The sequence below is a fragment of the Cibotium barometz genome, chromosome 28 (genome assembly GCF_041138505.1).
Source record: "Cibotium barometz isolate CiBa-2024 chromosome 28, ASM4113850v1, whole genome shotgun sequence".
Taxonomy (NCBI): domain Eukaryota; kingdom Viridiplantae; phylum Streptophyta; class Polypodiopsida; order Cyatheales; family Cibotiaceae; genus Cibotium; species Cibotium barometz.
Window position 1 is genome coordinate 27,158,596 of NC_141073.1, and position 15,469 is coordinate 27,174,064.

Genomic DNA, 15,469 nt, shown 5'->3' on the forward strand with positions numbered 1-15,469 from the left:
GATATTAAGCAAATGAAGCTAGGAGGTGGTGGCATCAAGAAGAGAATACATGCAATCAAGTAAGCTCCTTTCTATTAACTGGTTTATTGTTTCTATTGTGATATTTTATGAATAGCAATCATTATTACATATGTTCATGTATATCAATTTTTGCATTTCAATATGATATCAGATCATTATTGCACCCTGACAAAGAATCAACGACAGAACCTTCTGGCGCACATTTAAGTCTTCTTTTAGATCGCTCTACTAGTATGCAGTGAATGAGAAGAAATATAAGGTCTCAGCAAAGCAAATAGACAACTTTTTCAAAGATAATCAACTCAATCCACAGGACATCCAGGCAATACTTGATGAGGCTGGTATATCACACAGAGGGTACTCAGCCATTCATAAGACTTTGCAGGAAAAGATGAAGGATTCTAGTATATGAAAGGATCATTATTGCCAAATCCTTCTTTGGTAAAAAAAAATGCATAAACAAGTAAACGAAGAGGTACTGCAAGCACTAGGAACCCCATTTCATATTGAAGACACCTATGCTGCACCAACAAGAGATGTGGTCTACAATAGATACAATAATATTCTCTACGACTTGGAGGCCTTACAATCATATGATGTTCAGTTGTTTGAAGTTACTCCTGAAGAATGTGATGGTGTCCTCAAATTTGTGCTAAATCTTGATGAGTGTCAAATTGTGAAGGAGAGAAAGTTAGAAAGGGTTACCATCACACTGATGAACAAGGCACTTGATACATCTATTCTAAAAGATGATCCTAGATGGTTTAGTGTTCAATCTAAAAACAATATATTGTCGTTGGGATCGTTTGAGGTAAAATTTATTAGACTCGGATATGTTTATGAAAAAAGAATTACATATAAACAACACTAATGGGTGTTGCATTCCTATGTTTCTTATGTATTGCAGGTAGAATCAGAGAATTTTGATGTTCTACATTGGGTCTTTCATAAGACATCGATACCCGAGATCATCAGCGAGAGCAGAGAAATGGTAAAATCTTGGATGTGGAAGGCATGAGACAATATAAGATGGAGTGGCATATGGCGGGTGATCTTAAAACTCTGAAATGTATGCACAATGTGTCAAAGGGTGCCAATTCAAAAAGTCCCTGCTTATATTGCATGTGTAGTACAAAGGTGTTTGATAAGAGGTATTGGAAGAAGGCACCAGATAGGCACTTGAAAGACCCAAACTTCAAGCCAATTCTCGATATTCCATTGTCAAGTGTCCACATTTGTACAATGCATGCTCTTTGCAGAATCATTGAAAAACTCTTGTTTTTATATATATGTTTTGCATGGACTCTACAGCCCAGTACACCAAAGGTTACGTCCATCAAAGCACTAGAGAAAGTTCTATCAGACATTGGTGTGCATGATGGACATGCAAAAATTAAACAAGATGAAAAAAGGTATAAGGATGGGAAGAATGTACCTAAGAAACCTTCCATTGGGGGTGTTAAAGCAAGAAGGTTTCTATTTGAACCAACACCAGAAGGTCGTAGAAAAAGACGATCAGTGCAGATCGTAAAATACAACAGATGGAAGTGCGTTCACAATGCAGTAGTAGACCATGCAGACAATGGTCAAGCAAGAACACGGAAAGCCAAGGTGTGGAAATCTCTAGACACTACGTTTAAGTTCAGTGACAAGAAAGTGTGGATGAAGGAGGACCATGAGATATTTCAAACAGTGCTAGATGAGTTCAAGAGATCAATGATTGATGCATGGATGGATCAACACATCACCCACTATATGGTATTAGATTGATTATGCATTGAACTAGTTTTTATACTGTATATTAAAAAATATACTAATTAATGTATTCTTTTATTCTCTTGAAGCATATTATATACCATCATACCCCTTGGTTTTTTTGCAAAGAAGTATGGTAGTTTATCAATATGGTCAACCCAGGGAATGGAGAAAACACATTATCAAGCACACTCCGGGTATTTCAATCATACAAGACATGGTGGAGGAGTAGAAAAAGCTAACAGTTTAGAGGAATTACATCAGTGGACATATAGGAAGCTTGTACACAAAGCCAAAAAGAAGCAGCAGTTCAAAGCATCCCAAATTAATCAAGCAGCAAAACTTGTGAATAAAGAAAGAAAACAAGATATATGGAGGAGATCTAATGCAAGTATTAAGCATGCAGAATGGCGAGTAACAAAACAAAGAAATGGGAAGATTTGGATACCCATAGATCCATGATTAACATTTCAAATTCAGAAATGATCATATGCAAAATTGTCATGACATTACACGAGAGAGAATATTATTATAAGAGATAGGAATATAGTACTACTCCTTAACCTGCTCACTAACATCCTCGGGTGCATGAAGCCTTGCTCTTTTTGAAGATGGCTCTGCAACATCCTGCAAACTGGCAAACTGGAGGAATCCTCGGTTTTGTGAATCTCAAAAGCTCCCTTTTTCCATAATCACTTAGCATATTGGGATCCTTAATCCCACACGCCAATCCATAAGCAGTATAGGCTAAATACCTTAGTGCATAGACTCCAGGGCCCTACCCAAAGATTCGTAATGCTAACTGCTTCTCCAAAAGCATGACTTTGTCTGCATTCCACTTGAGACGGGATATGCCCCAAGGTATCTGGATAATGTCTTGATTGCAAACAAAGGAAATTCTAAATTGTCTTTCGAGAATTTCTTGTGGAATATAATGAATTGTGGAAACTTCAATAAGTTTATGTACTCCCCCAATGCTGAGTCCATTCCGAGTCCTCCCACGTGTTTGCCTACTCCTCCGCAATCGAGAAACTCATCCTCAAACACAACCAGCTGCAAAACAATATTGTCGATGAGCCAACACAACAAATAGAATAAGCTACTCAGCACGATAAAAATTAATTAACAAGTAAACACACCTGATTTTTGTCATTAACAAGTAAATCATTTCTCCATATATTGATTGTTGAGTTAGTGTCTTCTTGGACCGTCGATGAGGACGCCCCTTCGCTTCCCATGTGTGAAATATTAAGTCTTTGCTGAACAGCTGAAATTCCCCTTCAATGGGAAGGTTGGACTCATAGCTTTTTGCATCCTTGTACATCATGGATAATGTGTCGGCGTGCAGCAGCAGAATGGAACTCACTGTCCTTGACATTTGAATCCAATAAGAGATACTTATCCAAATTTGGATCCACAAAATCTTCATCTTCCTCAAGATTATGTGCAATGATGGCCAGACAGTAGTCTTCCCTTATGTCAAAGAGAGCTTGAATATTTGTAATCAACAAATATTCTTTGTTACCAATAGGAAATGTGGGGAGTAGTGGGGTTGGAATGTCCCCTGCTTCCTCTATCATAGAGGGCTGCTCGTCACCTGAGGTGTCTTCTCTTCTGAGCACATCAATATCCAACTGCTCACTTAAGTCCCTCTCTGCAGCCAAGTTTATCTCCTCCGCAATCTCTTGAACTTCATCTTCTAGTCTTGGAGGTTCCTCTGGCTTCTCCTCAATTTTTTCATTTGCAACTTCTTCATCCTCAAGCAGCACATGCAGGTAGCAGATAAATCCATAGTGGTAAGCAATGAGACAACACTTGCGATTGTGAATGGGGCACTTACTGTGTGTCTTCTTCTTATCATCTGGCACCTTTAAAACATCCCTATTCAACTTTTGTCTCAGGGTTGAAGGCACGATATCATTCACGTGCACGTACTGGACGCCATCAAACATGACTGTACCACTCAAAGTGGTCTGCTGAAATTGCTGCCCTTTCTCTTCTCAAGGTACGAACGAGCAAAAACAATCATGTCTTCGATGGAGAAATTGAAATTAAACATGCGTGAGATTTCAGGATGGCGATGATGCTGTCAAACTTTATACAAGAAGTCAAACAACTTTTCATATGGGGTTTCTTGAAGGCCAGCATTAGACTCAACCTCAATCTCGAAAGGCACCGCATAATTTTTCCCTTTCGATGCGGAGGAGATTGATGTTTTGTCCAATGTTTTGAGGGAGGTCAACGATAGAATTATCATAACATTTCTAAGGTTTGCTACGTCCTTTTCATCATCGTGATTGTAAAGTGGGTTGCTAGTCTAAAGTAATTAATATAATATAATCTTGTGCAGCTTGGTTGTATCAAATCTCCCATTCGATGTTCGAAATCGTCTATATATTGTAGATTTCCTTCTTTCCTCGGTTCTTACTGCACAACATACTTCATTGGTTGATGTAGGTCCGTGGTTTAGTTCGATAAATTTCGATGTAGCTCAAATAGTCCTAATGGCATACAATGAAGAGTAAGTGACATGCAATCCCATTTATAGTTCTAGTATTGTGACCTATATTTACTATATATTTTTGATGTTACTTCTGATACTCCTAATTGCATGTTGTAGTTCACACTGGAGTTTGATCCTTTACGATATGGAATCCAAGACTTGTTACTTGGCCAATTCAAGTGAAGAATTCCATGGCACCGTGAGACAGTAAGTCCATACATTCAGTATTTATATATCGTAAAACGAGTTGGAGAGAGAGAGACAGAGAGAGAGAGAGAGAGAGAGAGAGAGAGAGAGAGAGAGAGAGAGAGAGAGAGAAGGAGAAGTAGTTAGAGAACTTTCAGTATTGACAAGAGTATTGTTTCGTGCAGATCGGTTAGAAAGCTAATAACTGCTCTCGAGGCCATAATCCAGGACGACACACTACTAGAACACACAAGGACTGTGAGATGCAGAGCCCCGCAACAAACAGGATGGCCATAGTTGCGGTTGGAGGGTGTGCTACAACGCAAAGTTTCTGCTACATTTAGTTCTCTCGTTACCCACAAAAAATGTAGGCATGCTCCTTTTTTTTAATGATATGTTACTTTCCTTCCTCATTCTTTGACGGCACATGTCTATTTTTTGGGCTTTTTGTAGAATCCACGATTATCAGAATACTCCGATGTGGATTTTGGGCTATTTAGGGAAGAGGCCATTGAGCATATTATTGTCAACATTCATAGCATTCCGCCTAATATCCCTGTTGCGTTTGTGCCCCCTCCACCACGGCCGCAACCAGGACCACCGCCATGGCAGTACCCCCGAACACAAGTCGACAGGTTTGTTGTCGAGCTTCTAGAATCTAATGAATCTGAACACGTAAATTTGGAAGCTTCAACCTCGCAACGACAGCAAGCTTCAGTTCCAGAAGAGCAACCACCCCAAGAGCGTCCGGAAAGAGTAATGTCACGTTGGCTGTAACGCCTGTGACCGACGGGGCAGATCGGATGGCCAGATGGGGCTTTAGTGTCGGTCACACGCGTTATAGCCTACGTGACAAGTAACTACTCCAAGAGCGTCCCGAAGAGCAACCAACCCAAGAGCGTCCCGAAGAGCAAGCACCCCCTCAACGACAAGCCTCACTGCCCCAACAACAAGAATCATCCCACACACAATAGCACGCTTGGTAGGAAAAAATGAGAACATTCTTTCAATGTTTTAAACATCCAATAAGAAAATGTAGAATATTTGTCTTAGTTTCTATTGCTCTAAGAAATACAAAATGTTGTCATGATTGATGTAACTATATGCTACAAAAATACATTGTAGTCCTTCTTATCCTTGTTCCATGATCTTGACCTTCCGGGAGTATCTTGACCCTTGGGAGGATCATCGATCTTCTTAGTGGTAGAATACCGTTTATAGAGAACAAGCTCTTGTGTAAGCATACTTCCACCATAAAAATCCAACCACTAAGGGTAATTGGCCAACTCCCACTGAGAGCGGCCATGCATGGAGATTAGACACATGGATGTTGCAGGGGTTGCAATCTCTGTCCACCCCTTGGAAAGTCGAGGAAGGTCGTCAATCTTGCCTTCACTCTTCAAGTACGTGAGATATCTAGGTCATTCCAACCGAAAAAAACTATTAAATTTATGCATGGCACAATGATAATGAAACTTAAATGGACATTAACAAAAATAATAAATGATGTGCTTACCTAAAGACAACCCTATGTGCTGCCTGATTGAGCTCTATCTTTTTGGCGCTAAATTCTCATCCTTCCCAACACCTCTAAGTTCACGACTCTCTCTTATCTTCAAAGAGGTGAACATATACTTTCTCCCCTCCAACTTTATGTCTTCATAATACTGAGTGAGAGTGTAGTCTGGAGGTAGAGTAAACAACTGCCCTATATTTACTGCAGTCTTGAGCTCCTCAAGCACTGCAAGGAAATGATTTTCTATCTTTTCCAAAAAAAATCTCTCTAGCCAACCACCTTTAGTTACAATAAAGAAATGCATCAGAAGATTGAATTCAACACAAACAATATTATCAATGCTAAACAAAGACACCAAATACAAGGCTCACCTTGTATAAGGAATATCTGCTGAAGGCATGTAATACATATTCCTCATGATACCACTAGTCTCCAACAAAGAGAGATACTGAATTTTTTTCTCCACCTTAAGGGGAGCAAGTGCAATGCACTTAATTTTCTCTCGAGTGATAACCTTATCTACAGTCTCAAAATTCAAGGAAAATAATTTTGATTTCCCGACATCTCCAAGCTGTGGGTCAAGGCAATTTAAGACCTACACAACATTAACTCAATAGTAAGAAGACTCAAACTTCTCACACTCAACACCACTTACGAATGTCATAGAGCATAGATACTATACCCTGCCCATTCGATCAGATATAGTCTGTTGCACTGCATCAATCTCCTTCTTCTCTACAGCTGCTCTCTCCTCCACGAGAACTATAGCCTTTATCCTCTCCAGTGCTTTCTTGATGTTTGCATTAAACTCAACCTGCAACACATTGAAAAAGAAAACATAATGTATGTCCAAAAAATACGAGTCAATATCCCAAACAAACAAGAGGCATGAAAAGAGACATTGCTCTCACATGAATTACGAGCCTTGCTATAAGTACCCTCTACCTAAAGGGTACCAGCCCCCACAGTTCCTTTCACCTCCCTGGTTCTTGCATTTTTTATGACCTGACGCTCTTGGGGAGTCAAGGAGCTCATGAAAACTTGAGCATCACACTCAAAAATTTTATTAGCATTCGTGAGTACATCCCTCAAGCTTGGTTTGATAACCGCATGCTCATTCAATCTACAAACACAAATTTTCAAAATTAAATGAATCAAAGTTAAAGTAAATGCAAACAAGAAAGGAAAAAGAGAAAAAGGCTTATGCGTTCATCCTTTGTAGCCCTACAAGCAGTGCAATTTCACTTGTCTTCCGTGGGTCTATCAAAGTGCACATGACCCAAATATGCCATGCTCGAGTCTCTCTGTAAGTTTGACTCTCCAATCACTGACATCCAAGCCATGGTTATATGGTTGCCCTCCCACACATAGAACATCTTCTTAGAAAGATACTGGAACTCCTGCTTAGCTTCTAACTCCTCCTCGAATTATTCATCCACCTCCTTCCACATGGGTGACCAAGACTCCCTCAGTGCTGGTGTAACCTGGGTCTCCTCCCCCCACTGCCTATGCAAATAGAAATTATAAATGTACCCTTTTATGGGAGGTATCCCATAAAAGAGTGTGTTCCAGTATGAGGTATCCCTCATACTGGAACACACTCTTAAGTGCAACGACATCACTTCTCAATCCCCTTACTCTAGCATAGGTAATGAGTCTACACAAGGGGATTCTAGGGCACTCATTAGAATTGAGTAGCCTACATCTAGAAATGATGTCACCCCCTCCCACCACAAGATCCAAGATAATGTCCTCAATGAAAGAGTATGTCTCATCTCCCCTTCCATATAAATCATGGACATTTGTAGATGTGTCCTCCATGCCTGTAGGAGCCTCCATCTCGGATCTATCCCCACCATGGTCACCCTCCTCAGTGTCTGCATGAATTGGAGGCTTTCTCTTTCTCCCAATCTTCTTTGGAGGTGTTGAGGCTTTGTCTTTCCCTTCCCTCTAGTCTTTAAAGGAAGAGTTGTACTTTCACCCATATTCATCTGTACACAAAAGAATTACATATAAAAAAAATATTATGTTAGCCTCTTTGAATGTCGCCAAGGGGCTAAGAGAAGCCAGGGTTGCCAAGGCTCTGACGGCTTTGAAGGGCTCCCAAATCAAATGGGCAGAGAGGCCTCTTTGAATGTCGCCAAGGGGCTAAGAGAAGCCAGGGTTGCCAAGGCTCTGATGGCTTTGAAGGGCTCCCAAATTAAATGGGCAGAGAGGGCTCGCAAATTAAATGGGCAGAGAGGGTTCCCAAATTAAATGGGTAAATATTTTAGGAGATATTTATATTGGGCCGCCTTAGAATTAGGGTGAAATTTAGATAAAGATAGAAACTTCATTTTACAACATAGGCTATGTGGGGTGTAATGGCATTATATGAATCATGATGGGCTAGATCCAGGCATCTGAATCTTTTCCCGTGAGATCAGTAGCATCATTCAGGTTCAACAAGCATGCCCACTCTCTCCAACACTATTTGGATTTCACATTGATGATATCTAAATTTTTATTATAGATTAGGAGGCACAAGCTCATAATAGGAATAATTGATGTTAAATTAATTGGAGAGAATGTAGCCACATAACTTGTATTACTTATGATGTAGCCACATAACTTGGATTACTTATGAGGCTTTGTATTGATGATAGAGCATGAAGTCATTTACAAAATCAAAATATTCGTCAAAGACACAACCAAAAAACTAAAGCATTCATAATGCCAAAATGCAAAAGAGGTTTGTTCTCCTTTACTAGTCTTCACCACACACACCCATCAACAAAGACATTTTTTTCCATGACATTGATCAATGTTAGCTTTATCATATCATCATTCTCTTGTTGATGGCACTGATGGCTGGTCTATCAACTCTTTGAAGAAGTGCCATTAAAAATGAGCAAAGGGGGCTCCCGGGAGGCCGCGATATCGTGGCCTCCCAAGAGCCCCCTTTTCTCATTTTTTATGGCCCTTGAAAGAAGCAAAAGGCAGCTATTAACGTGCCCTTTGGTGGGCAAAAAAAAAGGGCAGAGAGAGCTCCCCAGATGCCACGATATCGCGGCCTCCGGGGAACCCTCTTTGCCCTTTTTTTTGGCACATTAGAATGAAGAAAAAGACGCTTCATAGACCAACCTGGATGCTTTGCGACCCTCGACATACTGCTGTGACCCTGCAACACCCACTACCATTATTGAACCCATTATGAGGACCAACCTAGAGGAGATGGGGAGGATGTGATGTGACCCCGATCAACTGTTGCAACCCCTATCTGTTGTTGCAACCCAGAGCTGCTGTGACCCGATCTACTGCAACCTCAATGCTAATGCGATGTGGAGTGGAGGTCTAGGGGAAGGGGTGAGGTAGGATATGGGGAGGAGTGGAGGAGTAAGGGAAGAGATGGAGAGTGGAGGAGTAAGGGTTTAGGGTTTGAGTGAATAAGATGTTGGGAGGGAGTAAGGGGAGGGAGGAGAAAAGACTAACTAACCTACTAACTGAGACTACTAATCTATGTAGAAGACTAACTAAACTAAAGACTAACTAAGCTAAAGACTAACTCATGATTAAATACTAACTAAAACTAAACTACTAACTGAGACTACTAGTCTAGACTGAAGACTAACTAAACTAAATACTAACTTAAGATTAAAGACTAACTAAACTAGAACTAAAACTAAACTACTAACCAAGACTACTAATCTAGAGACTAAAGACTACTACTAAACTAAACTAAAGACTAACTACTAACTACTAATCTAGACTAAAGACTACTACTAAACTAAACTGAATACTAACTACTAACTATTAACCTAGACTAATACTAAAGACTACTACTAAACTAAACTGAATACTAATACTAACTACTAACTACTAACCTAGACTAACTTACAAGTGTTAACTAGAATCGGCTAGAATGTAACAAGTAGTAAACATTATTCACAAAGATCCGATGTGATCTACATTGGGTTAGTGGCAATTAACGGGCCATAAATGACAATTGATGTGGTCCACAGTAATCCATTTAGTATAGCTGCCCATAAATGGCAATTAACGGGCCAAAAATGGCAAAGCCATTCTATCCCTTGTTGAGGGGTTGACAAAACCCTTTCTCGTCCTCTTAAATATTCCATGACTTGCAGAATAAAAACACGTTATGGAGCACAATCTCCTCACAACCCTCACTGCATTAGATGGCGCATATTAAAACATAATTGTTTATGCTTGCAAATTATATGTGAACCGGATAGCCGCCACTTCTTGATTGAGCATTCAATTCAGAATATGTCAGTTGTTATCATTATTTGGACACCATATCCATTTGCGACATTCAAGTTGGACTATGCCATATCCGCACTTCTGGACACCATCTCTCTTTCTTAGTTGCTCTTCCTTGTGTTTCTTTCTCCTAGCCATCCTTGCCTTAGCATTTCTCTTCTATGTCTTCCTACCATTCCTCATCTTTTTTGATTTCTCATTGCTCAGCTCACAATGCCATCCTTCCTTGTTATCGACCATGGCAAACTTTGGAAATCAGATACGACACTGCTGTTTGTGAGCTTTCACTGTTTACAACTCAATGATTTCTTTGGTTTACAAAGTAGCGATATTGTCCTCCAAGAGGAGACAAGACTTCAAGATGTAGGGATCATTCATCTCGACCACTTAATCTGGAAGATGGAGAATTCAGATTCAAGGTGGCGCCAAAGTATGGTGGTGTGTTCTCTATAGTAACGACACAGGAGGCTACACCTTCTGCCAAATTGAGGGACACTGTGAGTGTGATCAGCTTGCTTGAAAAACTCCCACTTAATAGTTCATTACATGTTGCTTTCTTCTTGAGTGCCAACACTATAGAGCAGGTTTCAGAGTTGCCCCGACATTATAATGGCTACATTTTGTTTGAGCTTCTGCCATCTCCTCTCGGGTCTGCAATGTTTGGGATGGATCAAAAGTCTGATGGTCATGTCTGGATGCTATACTCTACAAGCTCACAAGACTCTTTCAATGGAATGGTTTGAATAAGTAGGCGTGCAGGCTACTTGAGGTGTTTTAATTTGGATTGTCCTTATATCGATCGGACAAAACTATGCAATGAAACGCAATGGAAAGGAAAATTGAGAAAAACATGTCTAGTGGGTCGAGAGTGTGGTTCCCTAGTATGCATTCATTGTGGTGAGATACCAATTTGTGTGTTGCACAATGTAAAGCTTTCATTTACTACTGCATTCTACATGATCATAAACATACTTCAAGATGTGCGGTACATGTGGGAGTTCATGAGCATCTTATTGACGAGGGGAACAGTTGAGGTAAAAGAAAGAAAGTAGATGAAATGGTATCAGACCGTGCAAGAAAGAACCCTTTCATGTCTTGCAAAAATATTGAAGTTGGTGTTGCTAAAGATATTGTCATGGACATGTTGATTGTTGGTAAAGAGGAAGCAACTGAGGAGTTGGATGAGCTTGGTGTTCAGCAAGTTCTTGAGACAATCACGCCATTGTCACAAAGAAGGAGGATTCAAAGATCCATGCAATCAGCTAGATATGGATTAGAAGGAGTGTACTGTGGGCTTGATTCATTGCTAGATTTGAAACGACAGTCCAAATATCCATTTCTACAGAGTATACTTTTTCCTTGGACAGCTCTACGATGATGAGCAACCTCATGTCTACTCATGGTCCAGGTTCAAGGCTTGACTTGGTGAATAGAATGAGGCCAGGTGGTAGCTTGGGACAACAATGGTTTCACTTTGACCATGTCCACCGGGTTAAGGTATGGTCTACCATGGGTGCCCATGTGTATGACCCTTTCATCAGAGAGCTTCTCACAATTTTTGCTACCACAAAGGCTAGATGTGGAGCACTCATAAATACATTAGGTCGAAGTGCAACTAAGGGTGTCCCTGCTTCAAGGGGAGAAGACAACATCCTAATGGTACTAAAGAGAAGTTTGTGTGGTTTTGCAACACCTCTGTAGCCCATACATGGAGTGTTGACCAGTCTATCATTGGTGTGCCTAGCCATTCCCCTAGGGTCTGGAAGGTTTCTGTTGGGACTTCCATTAAAAAATATGAAAAGGAGCAATTGCAGCATGCAAGTTTTGTGCTTGAGGACGATGAGACTTTGCATGTTTAAGGACCAAAGATGCAGAGGAGTGCAATAGCATTGAGTCATGTTTGGGCTAGTTGAAGGGATAATAGGATCGTGAAGAAGTGGAGATCGAAGCTAAGTAAAGATTTTCAAGAGAGGATTCAAAAGGCTTTCTACGTGCGTATAGAAAGTTCTATTACAAAGGGTCTGATATACATAGTGACAATATCAGAGTTTCCACGCTACTCTTGCAAACAAGGACTTCATGCAACAAGAAAGGGATGTATATTCCATGTGCAAACACATCTACTTTATCTTTATCGGTGTTTTGGGATTGAGTGATAAAGTGCATGAGTTTATGCACCAATCAGCTCTTACAAAGGTGGAATTGTTCCAAGTACTAACTTCTCGTAAAAACCAGCTAAGTATTGGCCGGCCACTTGGTTGAATTTTGAGACTGCATGGGATCATTTTGGACTAGCCTTATGTATTTGGAATAAGTATGAGGATGCATTAGCTTTTTTTGGGAGAAGAATTTGAGAAACGCTTATATATATGTTCTAATAAATCTTCAATGTAATTTTGGGAATGTATAGAAGCATCAAATCTACCCTTGCTACAATTTTGCTATTTTGATGTTGGGTAATGGTCTAAGAACCCTTGCTTCTAAATGTGTATGGCTTTCTTTGTATTCAATAAAATCATGTGGACTTTTGGATTTTACATTACTGACTGGGAAATAACTATATCTGGAACAAAAATGACTTGAGGATAATGAATTGATTTATACATATTGACAATGATATAGATGCTCAAGTGGTTTTGGTTTTTCAATCTTTAAGAGACTATTGTTGTTTGAATGAAGGAAAAGTAATTGCTAAAATTTTAATCCTTGAAGTTCTTGACATTAAATATAATGTAGACAAAACATCAACCATAAATAATGTAGAGAGGGCTATATTTAGAGATGTTTTCAATGAATAAATTTTAACTGGGGATATAACTACAATGTAATTTTTTATAACATATAGATGCAATCAGAGGTAACTAACCACAAATTATACTATTGATATTGGATATATGTTGTTAAGACCGTTGATCCCATGTTTCTGTGGATTTTTCATATTAAAAAAAAATCATGTACATACGCTCCTCTCCAAAAATGGATGAGAGATACCTCTATTTGGAACATAAATAACTTGCACTTTGTTGTGAAAATCAACAAAGGTCCTCGCTCAAACCGTCACCTCGCTCGAACATAGTAGCTCGAATTCTGGTAATCCTCATTTTTGTTTTGTTTGTGGTTTTTTTTTAATAAAGTAGTGTCACCTTACAAGTCACCTAGGAGGCTCTATTCTAACTAAAGAGGGTACACTAAGGAAGTTGGAGTACTTAGCATACTCCTTTGGCATACTCTAAGGTTAATCTTAGGATAGATGCCTACCATGGACTGCGATAGTCCTATCCCGTAGCACCTAAAATAAGTTCTACACTGCCAAAATAAGTGGGACGCTCTGTACAATATGCGATGCCTATAGGTAATACATGGTGCAAGGGGATGGAACTGTAGGTAGAACAGGTCCACAAAAGTTTCTCCGCAAAATCTCTCCCCTAGTGGTGCGTAAAAATAGTGTGAGTAGGTCTGGAAAGGGGGAATACTCAATTGTCCTTGATAGTACCATTCCTGGCAATCCGGGTCCAAGATAGGGTCACTCATGTCGGTCCACAAAAAGTCCATGCTCACCGCCTGTAGTCATAGCAGAGTCGATTTCACTAGCCATCAAGGGGGGAATTTGAAGCTATCAACCTGGTCGTGCCACATGGATTAGCATAGTCCCATATGCAACGTGTGTGGCTAGGCATTGTGGGTATATACGTAAAAGGGACATTTGTCCTCTCTTATCCCTCCACATTTTATGTTGCACACATGGGATATGAGGTGAAGGGAGGGACATACACCAGTGGCCCCCATGTGCATGTGCCTAATACAACTAACAAATATTACCCATGATTAAAAATAATATACTAAAAACAAGTCATTGCATAAGACATTTATAACTATATATACCTTATAAATAACTTGATAACAACAAAAACCCATCATGTAATGGGTGGTGATGTTTCTCCCTAACTATCAAGAGTGAACTTGATGAACATTTTCTCTTGAATATTCTTCATTATTGTAATAGTGCTAGTAGTACTTAACAACATGATTGATGTGACCTTGTCAAAACAGCCCAAACCTTTATGCACTATAAAGAATTGCATCCTTATCCAGAATCAGTAGTGTCCTTGCATAGCTCTTTCCATAACTCCCACCTTTCTTATAGAGCTTCTCTTTATCATATTATACAAACAACATGTAGCCTTCACTCCACTAATTGATACTTGTTGTGTCGTAGTGTGATTTCTCTCGGACATCTTTCACTATTTTGGCGAGAGAGGTGTCAACTTAATGAGGAAAGCTCAAGATCCTGAGAAAATAAGATTAGAAAAATGATTAGGGTTTCAGCAAACTGAATTAAGGTGGTGAGTGCATAGTTTTATTGTTGGGACCCTCTCATGTGCACATGTGCACATGTGCTCCTATGTACCCTCCCCAGCATATTAATTGGATTAAAGAGAAAAATTAATAAGAGAAAAGTATGATAAATAAAATAATTTCCATAAAAGATTTTCCACACACATTAAAAATTAAACCATATGTGGGTGTAAAATATATGTCTTGACAATTGTAAATGAGAATGTGTATAGTAATTTGCCTAAAGTTGAATGGGTAAGATTAATAGCCTAAGGTTGCATTTTGAGACTAAGTATAGAGGCTATTAGTTGAAGTGAACTATGCATGAGAAGGGTTAGTTCACTAAGAGTAAATGTCAGTTGCATGAGGAAGGAGTAGTTACATGAAAAATTAATGATTGCATGCATTCCTAGCTCTAGTTGCATGCATTCCTAGCTCTAGTTACATAGGACTTGGTGGGCTACCAACCTTGAGTTAACTAAGGCAGCATGTGGAGTACCCATTTGTTTTTTTTTGTAATGCGAGATTTTTATTTGTACCAAGCAGTGTCCTTACAGATGAGAGCTGGAAGTAAGACTCGATCACGAGACCTTACCCCAAACACACACACACTTCACCAATTGCTCTACCGCATTGTTGTTAAGTACCCATTTGTTAAAGGTATCTTCTCCCTTGAGATATCTACGAATTTTTCATGAAAGAGAAGAGAGTACTTTGCATCAATTTTCAACACATGTACATCATTTTACCTAGTGGAATCATTGTTTTGCATTTTTCGGGTACTTTAATTACACATGTATAAGAACCTTAGAACCACTTCAGTGCACCTTTGGGAGCTCTAGAAAACCTTGTGGACTTCTAGGGGCTTGTATAATACTTCTATTTCATCT